Genomic DNA, 19,058 nt, shown 5'->3' on the forward strand with positions numbered 1-19,058 from the left:
ATATATATATATATATATATATATGACAATAATTATGTAGGGATTTGTTTGTTTTACATTTGTGACTATCATATCGAATAAATTAATTGTGTGTGTGCGTGTGTGTGTGAGAGAGAGAGAGAGAATTGCTGATATCCTCTATTGGCTGATTTATTTATTTAGAACACATTGATTAAGCAGTGCTTGGTATTGCTAGTGGCTGAATCAAATTCACAGCAGCTTAAAGCATCACTACCTCAAAGGCAAACCTTTTGTTTAAAATGAATCACTTCATTTGTTTGGATAGTCAGCCTATATGTCTGTGTTACTTTATAGTTCTCCATAGTCAGGTTATATTATTTGAACTCTTCTGCCAGTATATTCTTAGGACTTTTCTTCTGCCTTCTCTCTTTAGGAGCACTTGACTTCAGTTTGTCAACACAGCAGCTGTTTGAGCATTGTTTGCCAATTCTCTCTGTGCATACACCTATTACCCTATTGGTTATTGATATTTTAGATTCCAGTATACACAGCATGTAGGGAAAGAACAACCTAAATCAGAAAAATGTGTAGATTATTTGAAAAGTATTTTGTAATGGAAAAGAACACAGATTTTGTCAAAGAGCATAGTCAAAAGACATCTGTTAGTCTAGAAACAGCAGAATATTAGAAAATGAGACTTTTTGTATTTAAAAGTTGAGAAGTGACTAATGATCATATATTTATTTATTTGCATTAATAAATTATATGAGTGTATGTTCTCAGTTTCTCTAGTATTGAACAGATCTTTAATCCAAATATTTCAAGGAGAAATTTATATAAAATATCATAACTTTTGATAATAAATTTTATTTTGAGTGTATCAAAAATATTTTCATGGTGTCCACAAGGTATGTAGTGTCAAAAAAGGAAGGAGCACATTTGCATTTAAAAATTCATGTTACAAAACTCAATACATTGAAGAAGACAGTATTATTTTTATTAAAAAGTTATCTCACAGTTTTTGAGAAGTGCTTATAGTGCTTCTGGTTGGGCCAAAGAATTAAACTGACAAAAACAGATTAACAGGAGAAAAACATACAAATTTATTTAATAGAAGTTTTATGTGATGTAGGAGACTTTATAAGAAAATGAAAACCTAGAGAAGCACACCTGTGTATTTTTATGGTAGGTTTGATCAAAAGTGCACAGTTGTGGAAGAATATGAGGTTATTGTGGTAAAATGGGGAAAACAGCAATGTCTGTTTCTTAGGATTCTTTTTAGCTAGCATCCCTTTATTTTTGAATATAAGGATACCTCTGTGCTCTGGGTTGAGGGAAGGCAGGGTATATGGAGAACACCTCTCACATAAGGGTTTTGTGACCTGTTTTGGGGAAGAAAGGCGAGGAGTGGAAGGAGGTCAGAGTGATATTCAAGCTTCTGCCATTTTCTCAAATTCTTTCAGCTTAAAACACTCAGTATCCCACAGTGGTATAATTTTGAGAGTGTGCCTGAATCCCATCATGTGTTTTTTTTTTTTTTCTTATTTCTAAAGTTATTTTGAAATTAAATCATGTATAAATACTAACTTGATATTAAAATGTGTATTTCATGTAAACCAAAAATATTGTTCCTGTTTTCTAATTTTAATAAAATTATTTGACATAAGATTTAGAATGTAAGGTTAATTTCCTCATAAAGAAAATGTTTTGCTTTTTAATTTTCTTTCTATAATGAAAACATGAGCACTAATTTTCATAATGAAATAAAAACAGAATGATACCAATGTAAAAGCATTTCACTTTTCAATTAATGCCTGTTAGAGCCTTTGTTTCCTATTATAGATAAAAATATAATTGGAAAGTAAGGATACACATAAAGAGTAGGAAACATACAAGTTAATGGGAAATCTTTAAATTCACAATGATCATGTGCCATTCTGCCCATATTAGAGACATACAATTAACTTTAGGGATGTGCAAGGCAAAAAGGCAATAAGGCAGATTTTCAAGTGATAAATCATACTGACAGTTATCTTTAAAAGGATGTAGCAGACAGAATTCCCAAGTTAAGAAAGGGCCATACAAGCACAGAAGTCTTAAGATTAGTGATAATTTGCAAATACCAGTAAATCTTAAAACCATACATTAATTGTGGAACACGCATCTCTTCTTTATCTGCAATCAAAGGACATGAGCGATTACATAGTGTTGCTTCTCTTTACTTGTGTTGAATTAATAACAATATTTACTTGCAAATAACTTTAAAATGTATAGATGGTCATAAAACCACAAGTAGTTTTATCAGAAAATTTTAGAGGTTCGTGTACTTTGAAACCATATCACTTACCCATATAGACCCATATATAAACACACTGGGCTTCTTAGGGCTGATTCATACTCTATTTGACAAAAAGGATGGGTAGAGAGAAAAGTTTAAATTTTTAACAATGAAGTTGAAATATACAGTTAACATGAACCACATTAATATATGTTTGGTATATAATTTTGAACTCATAGTTTGTATTTTAATAAAGTCTTAAAAATCTTGAATGTGTAGTTAAAATTCAGTCAAACTTTTCGTTGTTTTAGTCTTGTTTGCTCATTAATATTTTAATCAGTTTTATAAATTAACATACATAAAGTGATAAAAATATTAATATTGCTATTAAATATTTTGGGAATTAAAAGTTTTCTCTACCATCCAAAGGTTCTTTGGGCAAGTCTAAGAATTAAGCCAACACAAGACAGATTAGCAGGAGAAAATTAAATATTATTTCACATATCCCGGAACCCCACATTGATGAGGGATCCAAAGACAGAAAGGTAATAAAATGAAGTATATCTTCCATTCTGAGTTAAGAAATAGGGTAGGGCCCTGGGGCTTCAAAGGGGAGGAAGATAATTCACAGAGCAATAAGAAGAACATATGTTTGGTAATTAGATGTGTGCCCTACCATACAGATGGGTCACTTAGATAAAAATTATCTTTGGTAATAACTCTTATTCTAGGAAGATCCCCAATTTATATTCTTCTAGGCAGTCAAAGGAGGAGCAAATGTTTCTTTTGAACCCACAAGGTCTCCATTACCTCCAGGTCAAAGTAGTAAACATGCAAAAGAGAAAAAGGGCACATTTTGGGGAGACTATTTTAAAAGTTTTATTTATTTATTTTGAGATAGGGAGAGAGGGGGCACACAATTGAGGGATGGGCAGAGATAGAGGGAGAGAGAGAGAATCCCAAGCAGGCTCCGTGCTCTCAGCATAGAGCCCAAAGTGGGGCTCAATCTCATGACCCTGAGATTAGGACCAAAGCTGAAATCAAGAGTCAGATGCTTAACCATCTAAGCCACCAGGAAACCCTGGTGGCACTTCTTTTGAATGTTTCACATGTAAATATGCACACATGTAATATACACAAACAAGCTTTTTGGTAATATTCAATATGCTGATAATTAGTACCTGTCATGTTAGCGAGGGTATGACTAAAGGGACAAAACAAGATTTTCTCCATTGAATGCATGTGAAAATTGTCTATTCTTTCTAGCTGCAACTTTTTTTTTTTTTGAAACATATCAAAACAAAAACCAAAACCTACCTTCAACAGATAAAATAACTTCCAAATATGAATGAGATGCTAATTAATGTTGCACCAAATAAATTTCCCAGTGACCTAAGCCATGCAATGTAAAACATACTGTGGCAGCCAGGAACATGTGCTTTGCAGATCTTACTATGGAAACCTAATTGGCTGATGACCTTAGCTCTTGCACTCTGAAATACATCATCACATTTAAGCTGATTCTTCAGTTCCCACAGGCTGTTCCCATCCAATCACTAATCACAGCAGGAATAATAAGGCAGCTCTGTTCCTCCCAGGCATGGGGCTCTTCTGATGGTGACTGTGACTCAAGGACTTCCTATTGGCCTGGCCACATTTTTATCCAACTGCACTGTGGCTTAAGATCTTCCATCCAAAGTCACTTTCTTCTCTTTCTTCTTCACAAATATCAGACCCATGTGGTACTCTGCCAGGTCCCTTAGCCTTCCTACCTCATTGCATTTTCTATCATAGGCATTTTCTCAGTAAATCACTTGCATATCTAATTTTATCTTAGCCTTTGCTTCACCAAGGGCCCCAGCCAACACCCAAACATTTTCATATATTTGGAACTTCACAAGAGGAAAATTACTTAGAAGTCTTTCTATAGATTTTAAACTTAATACTTAAAACCCATCCTTTTAAAAAATTTGTAAGCATTATCATGGTGACCAGATGCTAATACAGCTCTAGGTAGCCCCCTATTTTTATTTTGCTTTCTTTAAAGAGTTATTGTTCTCTTAAAATAAGTATTGGCAGTTCTGCCAATGCAAAAAGATATGCTAGGGAAGCAGACAATCAATGTGGAATAAACAAAAGCTGAAATCTTTACAAGACTGAGAATAGGAAGATTGGCTTAAGTGTCATCTTGACCATTGAATACACAAATATAGAAGAGATACATACAAAGAGGAAGGTAGGAAGGTGCCACATACACGAAGAAAGAGTGGCATAGGAAGGAGATATTTTAGAGTATTCAAAAGTGGAAAATTAAAATTAAGTTTTAGAATTCAAGGAAAGTTGATTAGATCACATTTGGAGAACCATGTTAAAACTTCAATTGGTACTTCTGTAAAATGAGGATCTTTACATGATCTCTAATTTCTTAATATAAAGTCTAGCTCAAAAGTTCTGTGACTCCTTCATTAATTTATTAAATATTTACACAATTTCTGTTGTACATATATTTTCTGCTAGTACTAAACTATAGATATCTTACAAGGAAAAAACACAAGTTAACCAACACTTGCAATATAGTGAAATAAATATTATGAAAGGGTATGCCTAGGATGTGATGAGAGAAAAGAATCATGAAAAACGTCAGACGTAAAAAATGAGTGGATAGAGCTTAGATGAGTTCAGTGCCTAAATGGGCTGGAGTGGGGGGATATACATCTAGACAAAAGTTTGTTTAAAAATACTAGAGCACCAGATGATGTAGTCTGTTCAGAGACATTAGGGGATACATGCCTTGAGCAAAGTGGGTGAATCAGGGGAGAGAGACAGGCTGGGTCTCAAAGCTCCTAGGAAACTAGGGATTTCAACTTGAAAGCCATTGAGAGCTTGCAAGAATATATTTTTTTATTTTATTAAGTTTTTAAAATTTTCATTGCTGTATAGTTAACATACAGTGATTCAACACTTCCATACAACACCTGGTGCTCATTACAAGTACACTCCTTCATCCCTATCACATATTTCACCCATCCCCCCATACGTTTCCCCCCTGGTAACCATCAGGCTGTTTTCTATTTTTAAGAGTCTGTTTCTTGATTTGCCACTCTCTCTTTTTTCCCCTTTGCTCATTTGTTTTGTTTCTTAAATACCACATGTAAGTGAAATCATATGGTATTTGTCTTTCTCTGGCTGACTTATTTTACTCAGCATTATACTCTGTAGCTCTTGCCATTGTGAATGGCAAGATTTCATTCTTTCTTATGACTGAATAATATTCCATTTACCAACCTCCTCTATATCTATCTATCCACCTATTTTTATTTTTTAAGTTTATTTATTTAGTTTGAGGGAGACAGAGACAGCATAAGTGGGGAAAGGGCAGAGACAGAGAGAGAGAGAGAGAGAGAGAGAGAGAGAGAGAGAGAGAGAGAATCCCAAGCAGGGATATAGAGAATCTTATGCAGGGCTCAAACTCACGAAACCATGAGATCATGACCTGAGCCAAAACCAAGAGTTGGCTTAATCCACTGAGCCATCCAGGCACCCCTATCTATTCATTTACTGATGGACACTTGGGTTGCTTCCATAATTTGGCTATTATAAATAATGCTGCAATAAACATAGTGGTGCATATATCCTTTCAAATTAGTGTTTTTGAATTTTTTTGGATAAATACCCAACAGTGTGATGACTAGATAACAGGGTAATTCTATTTTTAACTTTTTGAGGGAACTCCATACTGTTTCCCACAGTGATTATACCAGTTTGCCTTCCCACCAACAGTGCACAACTGTTCCCATTTCTCTCATCCTTGCCAACATTTGTTTCTTGTGTTGTTGATTGTAGCCATTCCAATAGGTGTGAGGTGATATTTTTGTGGTTTTGATTTGCATTTGCCTGATGATGATGATGATGCGCATCTTTTCATGTGTCTTTTGGCCATCTGGATGTCTTCTTTGAAGAAATGTCTGTTCATGTCTTCTGCCCATTTTTAATTGGATTATTTCTTTTTTAGGTGAGCTGTATAAGTTCTTTATATATTTTGGATACTAACCCTTTATCAGCTATGTCATTTGCAAATAGCTTCTCCCATCCAGTAAGTTGTCTTTTAGTTTTGTTGATTGCCTCCTTCGCTGTGCAGAGGCTTTTTATTTTGATGTGGTCTTAATAGTTTATTTTTGTTTTTATTTCCCTTGCCTCAGAAGACATATCTAGACAAATATTGCTACAGCTGATGTCAGAGAAATTGAATTACTGCCTGTGCTCTCCTCTGGGATTTTTATGATTTCACTCCTCACATTTAGGTCCTTAATCCATTTTGAGTTTATGCTTGTGTATGCTGTAAGAAAGTGATCCAGTTTCATTCTTTGCATGTTGCTGTACAGTTTCTCCAACAGCTTTTTTTTTTTTTCTTCTACAAGATTATTTTGGCTGTTCAGGGTCTTTTGTGGTTCCATACAAATTTTAGGATTATTTATTCTACTTCTGTTGGTATTTTCATAGGGATTGCATTAAATCTGTAGCTTACTTTGGAGAGTATGAAAATTTTAACAATATTACTTCTTCCAGTCCCTGAGCATGGAATATTTTTCCATTTGTTTATGTAATCTTCAATTTCTTTCATCAATGCTTTATAGTTTTCACCTTCTTGGCTAAGTTTATTCCTAGGTATTTTATTATTTTTGGTTTAATTGTAAATGGGATTGCTTTCTTATCTGCTGCTTCATTAATAGTGTAGAGAAATGAAATCAATTTCTGTACATTGATTTTGTCTTCTGCAACCATACTGAATTCATTTATTAGTTCTGGATCTTACCGATTCGAATGTTTGTTTTTTTTTTTTTTTTTTTTTTTTATTCTTTTCTCTTGTCTGATAGCTGTGGCTAGGACTTCCAGTACTATGTTGAATAAAAGTAGTTAGATCTTCTGGGGAACGTTTTCAGTTTTTCACCATTGAGCATGATGTTATCTGTGGGTTTTTCATATAGAGCTTTTATTATGTTGAGGCATGTTCCTTCTAAATCTACTTTTTTGAAGCTTTCAATCCTGAATTCATGTTGAACTTTGTCAAGTGCTTTTTCTACATCTATTGAAATGATCAAAAGTTTTTTATCCTTTCTCTTATTGATGTGATGTATCACGTTGATTGATTTGCAAATATTGAGCCACCCTTGCAACACAGGAATAAATCCCACTTGATCCTGGTGAATGATTTTTTTAATGTATTGTTGGATTCAGTTAGCTAGTAATTTTTTTTTTACTTTTTTTAATTTTAATTTTTAATTTTTATTTTCTTTAGAGAGCGAGAGCACGACTTGGGGAGTGGGGCAGAGGGAAAAAGAGAGAGAATCATAAGTAGGTTCCACATTCAGCATAGAGCCTGACACAGGGTAATGATATGAGCCAAAAATCAAGAGTCGGGCACTCAACTGACTGAGCCACCCAGGTGCCCCTAGTTAACTAGTATTTTTTTTGAGGAATTTTGCATCTATATTCATCAGAGATATTGGCCTGTAGTTCTCTCTCTGTGTCTCTGTCTCTGTCTCTCTTTTTGTGATCTCTTTATCTGGTTTTAGCATCAAGGTAATGCTAGCCTCTTAGGATTAATTTGGAAATTTTCCTTTCTTTTCTATTTTTTGGACTAGTTTGAGAAGAAAAGGTATTAAATCTTCTTTACATGTGGTGCAGTTCACCAAGGAAACCATCTAGTCCTGGACTTTTGTTTATTGGGAGTTTTTGTTTTTGTATATATATTTTTTTTAATTTTGTTTTTGTTTTTGTTTTGATTACTGACTAAATTTCATTGCTGATAAATGGTTTGTTCAAATTTTCTATTTCTTCCTGATTAGATTTTGGGAAGTTATATGTTTTTAAAAATTAATCCATTTCTTAAGGTTGTCCAATGCTTTGGCATATAATTTTTTCATAATATTCTCTTACTACCTTGCATTTCTGTGGTGTCAGCTGTTCTTTCTCCTTTATCATTTCTGATTTTGTTTATTTGAGTCCTCTTTCTCTCTCTGTCTCTCTGGCTTTTTTTTTTTTTTTTTTAATGAATCTGGCTAAAGGTTTATCTATTATGTTGAACATTTCAAAGAACCAGATCCTTGTTCTTGATCTGTCCTATTTGTTTGTTTGTTTGTTTGTTTGTTTTTTGTTTTATTTATTTATTTTTTTCACCTCTAATCTTTATTATTTCCTTCCTTCTACTGGTTTTGAGTTTTGGAGTAAGGTCTTTAGATGTAAGATCAGAGTGTTTATTTGAAATTTTCTTTCTTCTTGCAGTTGGCCTGTATTGCTATAAACTTCCTTCTTAGAACAGATTCTGATGGATCCTAAAGATTTGGAACTTTGTGTTTTCATTTTTATTTGTCTCCATGTATTTTTTAATTTCCTCTTTGATTTCTTGGTTGGTCCATTAATCGTTTAGTAACATGTTATTTGACCTGCATGTATTTGAATTCTTTCCAGATTTCTTTCTTGTGTTAATTTTTAGTTTCATAGCATTGTGGTCACAAAAGATGTGTGGACTGACTTTGATCTTTTTTGAATTTGTTGAGACTTGTTTTATATGAATAAATAAATATCTGAATATATCTGTTAAATCCATTTGGCCCAATGTGTCATTCAAAGCCACTGTTTCGTTCTTGATTTTCTGTTTGGATGATCTCTCCATTGATATAAGTAGGGTGTTGGTCTCATACTATTATCGTATTAGTATCAATTACACCTTTTATATTGTGATTAAATGTTTCATGTATCTAAGTGCTTGTATGTTGGGTGCATAAATTATTTACAGTTGTTATATTTTCTTGCTGGATTGTCCCCTCAATGACTTTATAGTATCTTTCTTTCTCTCTTGTTACAGTCTTTGTTTTAAAGTCTATTTTATGATATAAGTATTGCTACTCCAACTTTTTTTTTGACGTCTATTTACATGTTAATGCTTTTCTATCCCTTCATTTTCAATCTGCCTGTGTCTTTAGGTCTAAAATGAGTGTTTTGTAGGCAGCATATAGATAGGTCTTGTTTGTTTATCCATCCTGTCACCCTATGTCTTTTGATTAGAGTGTTTATTCTGTTTATTTTCAAAGTAATTATTGATAGGTACATATTTATTGTCAATTTGTTAGTGGTTTTATGATTGCTTTGTAGTTTTTCTCTGTTCCTTTCTTTTCTTGCTCTTTTCTCTCATGATTAGTTGGTTTTCTTTAGTGATATATTTGGATTCTTTTTTCTTTAGTCTTTGTGTATCTATTACTGGTTTTTGATTTGTGGTTACCATCATCTGTATATAGTAGTCTATATTAAGTTGATGGTCACATAAGTTTGAACCCATTTTTTACTTCTCTGCTCCCTGTGTTTTAGGTATATCATGTCATACTTTATATCCTTTTATTTTGTGAACCCCTTGATTGATTTTTACAAATATATTTATTTTCATTGCTTTTATGCTTCCTACTTTCCTTACCGTTGCCTATGATCTTTCCACTCAGAGTCTCCTGTAGCATTCTTATGAAGTTGGTTTAATAGTCATGAATTTCTGGGGTGCCTGGCTGGTTCAGTTGGTGAGCATCCGACTTTGGTTCAGGTCATGATATATAATGGTTCATGAGTTGGAGCCTGGTATCGGGCTCACTGCTGTCAGCGCAGAACCTGCTTCGGATACTCTGTCTCCCTCTCTCTCTGCCCCTCCTCTGCTCATGCTCTCTCTCTGTCAAAAATAAGTAAACATTAAAAAAAGTAGTCATGAATTCCTTTAAATTTGTTTCTCTGAGAAACCATCTCTCCTATTCTGAATGATAGCCTTGATGGATAGAATATTCTTGGTTGAAGATTTTTTTCCTTTCAGCATTTGAATATATTATGCCACTATCTTCTGGCCTGCAAAGTTTCTGCTAAAAATTCCTCTGGTAACTTTATGGGGTTTCCCTTGTATGTAATTGATTTATTTTCTATTACTGTTTTAAAAAATTCTCTGTCACTACTTTTTGCTATTTTAATTGCTATGTGTCTTGTTGTGGTCCTCCTTCGATTGATTTTGTTGGGGGATCTCTGTGCCTTCTGGGTCTGGATTTCTGTTTCCTTCCCCAGACTTGGGACGTTTTCAGCTATTATTTCTTCAATTACATTTTCCACCCTCTTTTCTTTCCTCTTCTCCTTCTGGGAATCCTATAATGCAAATGATATTACGTTTGATGGTGTCCCTGACTTCCCTAAGTCTATTCTTGTTTCAGATAATTTTTTTTTATCTCACCTGCTTAGCTTGATTACATTCCCTTACTCTTTCCTCTAGGGTGCTGATTCTTTCTTTTGCTGCATTTAGCCTGCTATATTCCATCTAGTGTCTTTTTTTTTTTTTAACATTTATTTACTTATGAGAGATGGAGAGAGACAGAGTATGAGCAGGGGAGGAGCAAAGAGAGAGGGAGGCACAGAATCTGAAGCAGGCTCTGGCTCTGAGCTTTCAGCACAGATCTTGATGTGGGGCTCCAACTCACGAACCGCGAGATCATGACCTGAGCAGAAGTCGGATGCTTAACTGACTGAGCCACTCAGGCACCCGCACCTAGTATATTTTTAATTTCAATTATTATGTCTTTCATCTTCAATTAGTTCTTTTCCATCTCTTTGTTAATGGTCTCGCTGATGTCTTTCACTCTTTTCTCATGTCCAAGGAGTATATTTATGATCATTATTTTAAATTCCCTATTAGACATATTACTTATCTCAGTTTCACTTAGGTCTCTTGCTGTGATTTTGTCTTGTTCTTTCATTTAGGACATATTCCTGTGTCTTCATTTTATCTTTTTCTCTGGGTCTGTTTCTCTGTGTTAGAAAAGACCACCATGTCTCTTACACTTGTAAGTAAAATAGCCTAATGAAGAGGTGGTCTTGTTATGCCCTGCCATGCAGTGTCACCAGAACCTGACACTTTAGGGGTGTCTCCTATTGCGATATGTGTGCCTTGCTATTGTAGCTGAGTCACTTTTTTCTTCACCCCAGTCATCCACAATGGCTCTCTTTGCCTTCCGTGGCCAGTGTTTTTGCCCCTGTGGTGTTAGTGGGGTTGCTTTGGGCTTGAGTGGAGTCAGACCAGGTATTTGCCAGAGATGCAATAGCACCAAACTTCAGGGTGCTTTCCCTGTGTTGTTCCTGAGAAGCTTTAGTTGGTGGGCAGGTCCTGCAATCAGACTAGCTCTCTGCCTCCAGCCCACTGCTGGGGCCTCCATCTGATTCATATATGTGGTTATCTTTCCCTCTCTCCAGGGTAGTAGTGACTTTGGAGCAGTGCTGGCCACTGTAGAGGAAGCTTGTATATTGTCAGGCTGTGGCACCACCTTGTTTGGGCTCTGGCCCAGAGTTTATTGGATAGAATGGATCTTCCAAAGTACAGTATGAGGGTGGGGTAGTAGGGTATCTGTACTAGCAAGCTTTTTCCACTCCTGGTCCCCTCTGTGAGGGGCCCTGAAATTCTGGGACTGTGGCAGACTATCAAGATGTGTGGATTGGTGGATGCACAGCAGTAGGTGTGGTGGAGAGGATGGTAGTGCTAGCAAGTTAGGTAGGGCGTCCTGAAAGTGGCTAGGGGGCTGAGGAGGGAAATGGTGCCTGCCAGTTCCTTTGTTCTTGGAGGAGTTCCCCAGTGATTTCTGTCCTTATGGGATATGCTCTGAGATTAGTAAATAGTTCTCTCCCTCCCATATGCCTCAGGTGCCTTTCAAACTGCTGCTTCTATGCTATATCTCACTGGGCTTTTTATTGTGCTATCTATTTAAGGGCAGGAACTCAGTTCCCTCTCATCCTCCCAGCTCTCCTAGAGCAAAGCCAACTGATTTTTTTTTTTAATTCCAGGTTTTAAGTCCCACTGGTTGTAAGAACTCATGCAATTTGACCCTTCTGTTTATCGAAGCCAGATGTTGTGGGCTTCATCTTCCCCATCTGGTCTCCCAGTTTGGGCATTTGTTTTTCTCCCCTTTCCTTGCCCACAGGGCCCCACCTTTCCACTGACAGTCCCTTGAGCCTACTTAGTTCCTGACTGTATGTCTACCCTTTCTACTCCCTCGGATGTGGCCTTTTCTCTACATTTAGTTGTGGAGTTTATTCTTCCAGTTTTCAGGTCATTTTCTGGTTTACTTACACTGATGGGAGTGTTATCTAATTGTATCCATGGGACCAGGTGAGCCTAGGGTTTTCATCCTCTGCCATCTTCCCCAGAAATCCCCCAAGCCTTAGAAGAATTTTACTGAAGTAATTTACATAGTCAATTTTGACCTTTAGAAAGAATACTTTGAATGAGTAAATCAGAAGTATGTGAAAATAAGGCAGGAAAATCTATTAGAGGTTACATAAAATAAATTAGCACATAATAGGATTGAGTATATTTTGGTTGAAGAAGTAGAAAATTAATTGCAAAAAGGCTTAGGGCTTTAGAGTTCCAAAAGTTGAATACAATTTTTAAAATGTCAGATATCCCTAAGAAAGAGTGACCTTTAGTGAATAAAAGAGGAAGTCTCATGGATTCTTACCTTGCATTAGCCATAATTCCAGCAGATAATTCCATTTCCCTTCCTTAGGAAGGGAACCATTATTCATGGTTGTTGGCAACAATTCATTCTTACCCTAATTTGAAAGCATGTCTAGGAAGTTGATATGGTTGAGGATTATTGCCAAACTTAGTAGAAGGTCATCAGTGAGGAATCATTTTTTAGAAAATTGAGCTTTTCAGAGTTGATCCTTTAGAAAATGAGGGCTTCCTTCCACTAACCCCACTCCAGATTGAATCTTGAAATATAAATATACCTCTCCTTCTGGCTAATTTGCTAATGTAGAGCCATCTGAAATTTCACTGGAATTTTTATCACCTAGCTATAAACTGGGGTTAGGATAATGGGGCAGATAAAGGTCAGGTGATATTTAAGTGGGGGTGAAAAACAAATAGTGGACAGAGGATACACTAAAAAGAGAGTCTATAAGTCAAGGTCAAATATATTCTCCTTAATTTTTCCCCTGGAAGTTGCCTATGTTTTGTTAAGTTGGTGAATGCCTTGATACCACAGTGTGCTTAAATCCCTCCAATGTTGTATTATAAATATCTCTGTGATTGTATTGTACTACGATTATTAGTTTACAAATCGATCACTCCTGCTGGACTATAAACTGCTAGAGAACAAGTACTGCATGTTTTTATGTATTCATCCTCAGCACCTTGCATTAGTACCTGGTATAGATCAGATACACTTAGTAAATATGTGTTTTAAAAGTCCATAAATTGTTATTATTTAGGAAAAAAATTAGATACCTTGAAAATAGCCTGTTTTATAAATACTAATTTCTTGTCCTTTAGTTTTACTTGTCTTCTAGGAATTACTCTGCTAAACATTTAAACTTCACCAGCATCCCTTGCTTTTGGTAGCAATTTTAAGATCCCTGCTCATACCAGTGTTACTGCTTACAGCAGTGCAATGGGGTTAAAGCTGATCCCTCAGGCTTGCTTCCTAGCATCAGCAGGAGAAGATTTAATTAGCCACTTAACTTCCTCAGGTGTAGGGGACAGATCTCCCTCTTCTAATAATGAGGTCTGAGCTGCCAGCCAGCCTCAGTGGCTTCTCTCTTCAGGCTCAATCTCTCCCACACTGCTGGTGAGCTGACTTCCTGATGACCACTTAGTCCCTATTGGCACGAAAATTGCTCTGACAAGAGTTTCCCTGGCTGTGTTTCAGGCAATATATTTCCCCTAATAACTTCAACTTGTTGTAACTCCAAAATCCATCTTCTATCACTGACTATCTGGTTTACTGGTGATGAATCTTCTCATCTTCCTCTTTTTACCCAGGTCTTCCCCTTTCTTTTCTGAGGGAGATTTTCATGCAAAGGGAGTTTTGGATTACATTTTAAGTGGCTTTAAAAAAAAAAAAACAACTTCAAGAGTAATGATTTTGTTTTTGAAACTAATTTTAAGTAGTTTCTTTTTATTAATAAAATGAAAGCAATATGGAAAAGTAAAGAGAAGAAGAAAGTGAAGAAAACACCCTGAGCCTCTTCAGGAGAGGAAAACTTTTCTACTCTTCCCTTTTATTTTATTTGGCTGATCTGAATAATTAAATTGACATATAACAGATTAACAGAAGAAAAACAAAGGAACCCCATGAAAACATGAGGAGCTTTCTGATAGGCAGACAGTTGAGGTTTATATGCCGTCTTGAGCCAAATAGAAGAGGTTAGGGGTCTAAGACTTCAAAGGAAGGAAGACAATTCACAAGAAGATAAAATGTTGGCAAATAAGTATTTGCCATGCCATGCAGAGAAGTCTTAAGTTACAAAAAAAAAAAAAGTGTATTTGGAAATAGCTGTCTTCTTGGTACAAGATCCCTACCTAAATTCTTTTAGGCAATTAAGGGGTAGTAAAATGCTCTTATTAAGTCTGTTGAGGCTAAATTGTCTTCAGCTCAAAATAATCCATATGCCATAGTGACACATTTTGGGATAGCCTGCCCTGAATCCTGTCACTCCTCTGTCCGGATCGAACCATGTCCAGCATTTGACAGAGCTACCTCCATATATCTCCATATGCATGCAGATACAAAAATAGATGGCTCAAAAGATAAGCAAATATATAATAATAAGATCATTATATCTATGCTTCTAAGTAAAAACAAGTATTCCATTCTCATATATAGGAGATGCCTTATAAGACAGGTGGTCATGTTTTTTTTTTTAATTAAATGTATTTTGAATATTCAAATCAAATGATATCAATGGTTTTAGAATATTTTTTTTTCAAACTTACCCTACTGGGTATCACTCAGATATTATGTGTACCTCTTACTGTCAGACTTCAATATTAATATAATTAGCCTAGAGAATTTGCTCAAATGGCCAGAGCAATGTCAGTACAAATTAAGAGTACTTTTATAATACTCTCATAGTACTAATATTACTTTACAAACTGATACTGAAACTGGAATGAGCATACAGGTTATCTAGAAACTTGTTAAAAGGCAGATGCTGACTTGTTAAGTTTATGATGGTAGCTGACATTCTGCAGATTCAGAGGAGATGTTGATGTTGGTGGCTTTGAACTACACTGTAGGCAGCAAGGCTTAGAGTGCACAATGTGTCAGGTAGTATGGTAAGCTAATTCTTCAGGGTTATATTCATGATCTCATCGAATCATCATGACAACCAATAACTTGGTATTTTAATTATAAAACCAAAGCTGAAAGAGTGTAAAATATGTACCTAAAGTCACACTACTAGTTGGCTGCAGATAGATGCTTGAATCTAGCCTGTCTGCCTCTAAACAGATACATTTTTGACTTTATATAAAGTCTACTCGTATTTCATTCTGGAAAGCAAATTGATGAGAGTGATTAGGATTAGAATTTACAGTATCATTAAATTATGCATAAACTGAAAATGCCACAGTCCATAAAACTAGGGTAACCGTTTACCTTAAAAGGGAAAAAAATCTGCAATTATATAGAAAGAGCAAATTAGTGGAATTTTGCACATATTATATGGATTAAGGGAGATTTTAAAAAAGGATATTTTTTTGCATGTTTATGTTACTACAGCAGAAATTATAACTAAGAAAAGCTGGAAAATACCCAACCTTAAGCTTAATATCAGATAACTTTTAACTGCAAACCAATATATATAACTAATATATATTTTACTGCTATATATATATACATATACATATATATATATATATAAACTGCAATATATAAACTACAAGTATCAAATATTTACCCTATGAGTAATTTCCATTTATAATTTTTACTTTTTGAATTCTAAAATAACTATTACTTACCCAAATAATTGCTCTTATTTAAACACTTGAATTTCACACTGAAGAACTTTTAAGTATTTCTGAAAAAAACCGACTTTAGAGATTAAATTTGTTGTAATTATCTGCAGTATAGATAAAGTTGACAAATTCCTTGAGAAACATGATTATCAAAATTGGCACAAGAAAAAATAGGATATCCAAATAGTTCTATATCTATGAAAGAAATTGAATTTGTTATCAGAACATTTCCATAAAGAAAACTTTAGGCTAAGATGGTTTCCCTGATGAATTCTATTTTTAAAAATTAGGAAATTATGATATAATCACACAAACGTCAAAACACATTTAACAAATGAGAAAAAGAAATGAGACACAATAGTACATATTGTGTAATTCCGCTTACATGAAGTTGAAAACTCTAGCTAAACTATCAAAGGTGATAAAATCAGAGCAACAGTGGTCTGTCTATAAGGGTCTTGGAGTGAGTATGAAGGAGATGTGAGGGAACTTTCTGTAGTGAAATAAATGATTGGGATGGATGTTAAAAGTATATACCAGTTCCAGAACTCAAAAAATTCTACATTTCTGAAACATAATTTCTTTAACATGGATAGAAAAAAAAATCCCTTGGTTCTGAAACCAGTCCATATGCATAGTGAATTAATAAAGTGGAATCCAGTTTGGGAAAAATTGTTATCATGGAGTTTATTCAGTGAAATAATATTAAAATAGGAGCTAAAAGTGCTTTGAATTATGAAATTGTGATTGGCGTTAAGTATCTAGTTTTCTAAAATGATTGCTTAAAAGCATAATGCAGTTTTGGATATAAAAATCACATTACATTTAGTTAATAGTTGTGCCATTTTGTAATAGCAACTCACATTGTACTTTTAATTGTCCTGTGGCTTTTCTCTGTCTTCTGTCTCAACCAAGTGTTAATTCTTCCAGAAAGGAAAGAAATATCTCATACTGCTGATTATCACATGCTTACTGAACCTTTTAAAATTAAAACTAGATGTCACAGAAGTTAAATTTCTACTTTCTATAATGTAATTTTTATGAAAAACCCAGTCCAATTATCAGTGGTTGGTGTATTTTTTTTATGGCAATTTTTCAAATATGTTCGCTACTGCCATTCACTCCATCAAAGATTTCTTGAGTGTCTACTGTGTTCCAGGAAAGGCTCAGTGGTTTCAAACTAAAAAGGAGGCACATGCTTCAAGGCGCAATACTCTTTTACTTAGAACATATACCAGTCATTAGACATGTGCTTCTGTGGACTAAAGTAATTGTGATAATATAAAATATATGACACTGAAAAACACAGCATAAAATAATGTAATATTTTTATTGTGTACTATGAAGTGTACACATTAATGAACCACGTATTCAAGTGAAACTGCAGTAAAGTTTAGAATTGATTGTAGATTCTGTACTTTCATGGGTTATTCATTGTTTTTATAACATCTCCAGTAACACATCAATAAACTGCAAAGATTTGTTTTAAGTTTCTCCAATAACATCCTTGAAAGTCTTATTTTGTTTATACAACCAAATAAGTCATAAAATCATTTAAATTAGTATATGAACTATTTATATGTAAGTATGGTTTGTATATGTTTTTGATGTTCAGTAATAAATATAGCATATTTAATATCAATAAACAGAAATGTTTAAAAATATAGATGCAAATAACAGGAAGAGTGATTTGCTCAAAATACATATTCTACAACAATGAAAATACAAATTGTGCAAACATTATCCCTTTTGTTTTAGATTGTGTTAAGTAAAAGTAGATTTATGTTTGGTTGGTCATCATCTAAACTTTGAAATAAATGTTGGTAAAACAAATCAAAAGAAATGTAACATTAGAAGCAACATTTTATCCTTAGGCTACCTCAAAGCTATAAAAATATAAAAGAAAAATTGCGGTAATACTCCTTCCATTACCACAGGAACCTTTCTTGTTTTATATCTCTTTTAAATAGTATGTATTTAATAGAAGTATTATATTCTTTCATTTAATTTATACTGACAGCTGTTAAGGGAATTGTTATAAAACACTCCATGATCAGAAAGTTAAAATCTGGTTTAAGAATGAAAGCGGTTATGATAGTATTACTTCAATATTATTTGCTCACCAAATTAAGATTAATGTTGCATTCGTGAAATATTTTTTTGCACTTCTATATCTCCCCTGTCCCCACAGAAACACACACTGGTAAAAGTGAAATAGATACAATCATTAAGAAGAAGCTTGTCTCAACAAAAATACAAACTCTTACTATTGATGTATGGTAGCATTTAAAATTATGTAAGAGGTCATTTAGTGATAACACAAGATACAAAATATTGAGCTTTTTTTAAATAGATGAGAAGTTAGTTCATCAGTATTTGCCACCCCATGGATATATTCACAAATATTTGTTTTTAAAAATGGACTTTTATGTCTACTTTAGTATGACATCATTTGGAAAAAAAAGATATTCTGATATTTTCCATGGAAATACAGAATATAGTTTTTTGTTTTTGTTTTATTTTATTTTAGTATTTGGAAAATAAATCCTATGTGTATGACATTTTTCAAAGGGCATGTAGATTAAAGGAAGGAAGAGTCTGCTGGGAAAGCATCAGGGAAAATAGCTGTGCATTTTACAATAAATGAAAATTGTAGCCCGTTGTGTATTTTTGTTCCCTTGAATCATATAAAATTTTTCCTTCTCCCAAAGGATTGTTTACTTTATTGTTTTTCTTCTTACAACTGATCCAATCATACATTTTTTACACATGTTAACAATTATAATTCAGTGGCACTAGAGTTCTTGTAGGTCCAAGCGCAATTTGTTTCCTACGGTACTCAGGAGACAGGCTAAGCTGTGCTAGCATATTGCATTTATGATGGTATTGAGTTTATGTGGCCTTCTGTGGCATACCTTGGTCTCAAATTCAGATATTTAGGAGAAGGCATTTGGGATATGTTGCTACTCTTAACACTATTATAGAGTATAAAGTTTAATAAAAAATCAA

General features: G+C 34.3%; 1 long non-coding RNA gene across 1 annotated transcript in view; it reads left to right on the forward strand.

Moving 5' to 3' along the window:
* LOC125938710 (uncharacterized) overlaps positions 1-1,628 on the forward strand; it is a 43,225-nt gene extending 41,597 nt beyond the window's left edge. Inside the window, exon 3 of the long non-coding RNA XR_007462783.1 lies at positions 395-1,628. This is a non-coding gene — a long non-coding RNA (uncharacterized LOC125938710). The remainder of the gene's footprint in view (positions 1-394) is intronic.
* The last annotated feature ends 17,430 nt before the right edge of the window (positions 1,629-19,058 follow it).

Source organism: Panthera uncia, chromosome D1 (assembly GCF_023721935.1).
Source record: "Panthera uncia isolate 11264 chromosome D1, Puncia_PCG_1.0, whole genome shotgun sequence".
NCBI classification, from domain to species: domain Eukaryota; kingdom Metazoa; phylum Chordata; class Mammalia; order Carnivora; family Felidae; genus Panthera; species Panthera uncia.